Below are 4276 nucleotides of genomic sequence, written 5' to 3' on the forward strand. Positions count from 1 at the left end.
TCTTCTTACTTATCTCTATCTAGAAGGCTGGTTGGTGCATACACCTCATGACATAAGCCCCCAACATTTAGCAAAATTAAAGCAGTTTCCTCTATTCTAGTACCAGATTGGTTCAGTAATAATTTAAATAATGATAAAGAAAAAAAGGGCCCTTGCATTTTCTAAAAAACAAATTTCTTCTGTAAAAGCCTCCTTTTTCATCAGAGAATCCTTTCTTGTGAAATCTACACATCTTGGATTCACTGCATTGTGCCCAGTCATCCTGGATGATCTACTCTTTCCTTGTAATGTCTCAATGCCAAGACATTGATCGTATTGTGTGCATCCTTCTGTGACTCCAGGGAAATAGACTAATATCTGTCTAATCTTTCCCCTTCTCTGTGTCTCATAGACTAATACGTGTCTAATCTTTCCGCTGCTCTGTGTTTCATGACTGCTTTCAAATATGTGCAGTGCTATTAGCCAAAAGAATTTTTAAATGTTATGAGTTTTATTCTTAGTTTCAAATGTTATGAGTTTTATTCTTTCTATGTCTTAAGAACTATGTAACATGAAGAGACTTAATCTAAAACAGTGATGGCGAACCTATGACAGGCATGTCAGAGGTGACATGCGAACTCATTTTTTGGTTGATTTTTCTTTGTTAAATGGCATTTAAATATATAAAATAAATATCAAAAATATACATCTTTGCTCTAACTGGTTTGGCTCAGTGGATAGAGCGTCAGCCTGCGGACTGAAGGGTCCCAGGTTTGATTCCAGTCAAGGGCATGTACCTGGGTTGCGGGCACATCCCCAGTAGGGGGCGTGCAAGAGGCAGCTGAATCAATGTTTCTCATCGATGTTTCTAACTATCCCTCTCCCTTCCTCTCTGTAAAAAAATCAATAAAATATATTTTAAAAAATATATACATCTTTGTTTTACGATGGTTGCAAATATCAAAAAATTTCTATATGTGACACGGCACCAGAGTTAAGTTAGGGTTTTTCAAAATGCTGACACGCCGAGCTCAAAAGGTTCACCATCACTGGTCTAAGAGCTAATAAGATACTATTTTAAACTGAAATTTTAGCTTTAAATCTAAATATCTCTGCCATAGTTGATGGTATATATAATTTATGGTGCTGTTCATTTGGCACCAATATTGATTTTCTCAAGAACAGTAAAGTATATTTCAGTGTGACTGCTTGTGTTTCCTAAATCTTTATCCAGATTGTAATTTAAAAGGTGACATTGTTTCTTCTTTGCATAACAACTTCATCAGTTTTTGTCTCCCTAGGAATAGTAAAATGAATACATCTAAATAGAAAAATGTTTTTTGTTTCTTTTCAACATAACACATGATCATTTTATTTCTAAACCCCCTACCCCAAATTTTAACAGTTAATTAGCACATCACTTGGTGAAGAAAGACACATTCTTTAGAATGACAGGTGGCTGAGTCCCAAGTCATTAGAAATTTATGCTATTTCTTTTGAAGAACAAAAAGTAACAGATAAAATGTGTAAATGATTAAGCTAGTTTAAGACTTTGTTTCTGGAATTTTCTTTTTATCAAATGAACTTATAAGATGTGATCTTACAAAAAATTTACTTAAATTTAGCATTGAAACAGCACAATGTTAAACTGTTATTATTATGAGTATTATATCAACTTTTTATATTACAAAAATATAATACATGCAAGTTGTAAGTTCTTAAAAATTATATAAGTATGTTTTACATGATATATACAATAATTGACATTTTTAGTTTCTAGTAATATACTTTAAAATAAAGTATATTATAAAGAAATTATAAAACAATTGATATCAAGGTAAAAATAGTTATTTAGTGATATAAACTTATTGACATAATGTGCAGTTCTACTGTCTTAAAATATACCTATGCCTGCAAGGTCCCTGCCAGTAACTTTCTACAGTTGAGGAAGCTTCCCTGATTTGCATTGACATTCAATAGCTTCCCCCAGGCAAATACCTGCAGACAGTCATCTGTTGATGCCTGTCTATAGGCAGAGGAAAGCCTTAGAACAGAAGTAACTCTGTAAAAGCAACTATTCCCTTGACTGTTACAGGAAGGACATTAGAGAACACAGAAGAATATTAGTTCCAATTTATATAGTTCTTTTTATTCCAAATATTTTTGCAAACTTATTAATGATTTTTAATATAATTTAGAAGACAAATTAGTTGATATATTGTATTAGGTAAAAACAAAAACAAAAAAAACTTCTCTCCCTCTCCCTCTCTCTCTCTTTCTCTCTCTCTCTCTCTCTCTCTCTCTCTCTCTCTCAGTTCTAGTAAACTTCCTCAGTTCTAGTAAACCGAACTCCATTTCTTAAGCTCCCTGAACTGAGCACTGTGCTTGGTTCAATGGGTCTACACAATATAAAGTTGTCTAAGAGTTACAGTGGTTCTCAACCTTCTGGCACTTTAAATACAGTTCCTCATGTTGTGATCCAACCATAAAATTATTTTCGTTGCTACTTCATAACTGTAATGTTACTACTGTTATGAATCCTAATGTAAATATCTGATATGCAGGATGGTCTTAGGCGACCCCTGTGAAAGGGGTCGCTACCCACAGGTTGAGAACCGCTGGTTTAAGAGGAATAGCTTTAAGTTTGAAAGCATTGTAACAGAATCCTCTCTGACTTTTGGCTGCATTCCTTTTGTCAAATTACATAACCTTCGTAAGAGTTAGATTCTTTAGAAAAAGTAGAGGAGGTATATTGTCTATATTTAGTGGTTATGATGATTAACATAGTCTATTTTAAGGTCTTATTCCAGTAGCCCAATAATAACTCTAGAAGAAACAATTAATGAAAGCAATTCATTACAATTATTGTACTAACAAAATTCTCTTAGTATCAACTGTGAAGACACTGTTATATAAGTCACTTTTCTGTGAACCTGAGAGGTTCTTAATATACTTAAAAGAAAAAACACAAAGAGGTATATATCAAAATATCCTTAGTAAAGATTAAAATAGATTACAAACTTGGACTGAGATTGAGAAAGAATTTATAAATATATTCTTGTATGGCTCCTTTATATAGATGGTATTTTCAACACTAATGAAACATTTATAAAAACTATGTTTAAAAGCAGAATTAATTGAATGAGCCAATTAACTGCACAAATTTAAGACTAAGAATAGGTCTTTCCTTTCTGGAAGAAAAATTTTAAAACAGCAACAACAACAGAACAGTAATTCTTAATAATGATATAAACCAGAAAAGGAAAGAGTTATATTGAAGAGATCATAATTATTAAGAGTCATGAAAATGGCAAAAGGGTATCACCAAAGGCTAGTTTGCATCATCAAGATTCTAAAAGGCAAAAGTGATACCATTCATTAAGCAAGATATTATTGCTCTATGGTCACTAGAAAGGGACTCAAAGAAAGTGTATTAAAATGTAACTAAAATACTTGATCTACCAGATCAAGACCATTAAAACTCATAACAAAAATGATACTATAAGGCAGTGGTTCTCAACCTTCCTAATGCCGTGACCCTTTAATACAGTTCCGGATGTTGTGGTGACCCCCAATTTCATTGTTAAAAATTGAACATAATTAAAGCATAGTGATTAATCACAAAAACAACATGTAATTATATATGTGTTTTCCGATGGTCTTAGGCGACCCCTGTGAAAGGGTCATTCCACCCCCGAAAGGGGTCGCGACCCACAGGTTGAGAACCACTGCTATAAGGTGCTTATATTTTATTTTAAAAAATGTTTTATACATTATTTCTTGCTAAATTTATTTAATATATACCTGTATATAAAATACTAGTCAGAATTATATTTAATAACAGTATTTTATTAGAAATGTACAATAACTTTATGTTAACATGCATAAAGTATTTTTACTTTTCTAACAACCCTTGTAAATAATGAAAGCAATGAGCTTAATGTACTATAACATTAAAAACATTTCTACCTGTCAAAAGATTTCTGTTAAGTTAGACATGCTTCAAAATACTTGAACCAGCCTTGAGGAGATGAGATTTTTTTAGGAAATGAATAGTTAATTTTTGTTTTCATTCTCAGTTTAGAATAAAGTTTAAAATAAAACACAGTAACAGCCAGTTTGGCTCAGTGGATAGAGGATAGGCCTGTGGATTGAAGGGTCCCAGGTTCATTTCCGGTCAAGGGAACATACCCAGGTTGTGGGTTCAATCCCCAATAGGGGGTGTGCAGGGGGCAGCTGGTCAATGATTCTCTCTTATCATTGATGTTTCCATCTCTCTCTCCCCTCCTCTCTGAAG

The sequence above is a fragment of the Myotis lucifugus genome, unplaced genomic scaffold, assembly GCF_000147115.1.
Source record: "Myotis lucifugus unplaced genomic scaffold, Myoluc2.0 scaffold_174, whole genome shotgun sequence".
NCBI lineage: Eukaryota > Metazoa > Chordata > Mammalia > Chiroptera > Vespertilionidae > Myotis > Myotis lucifugus.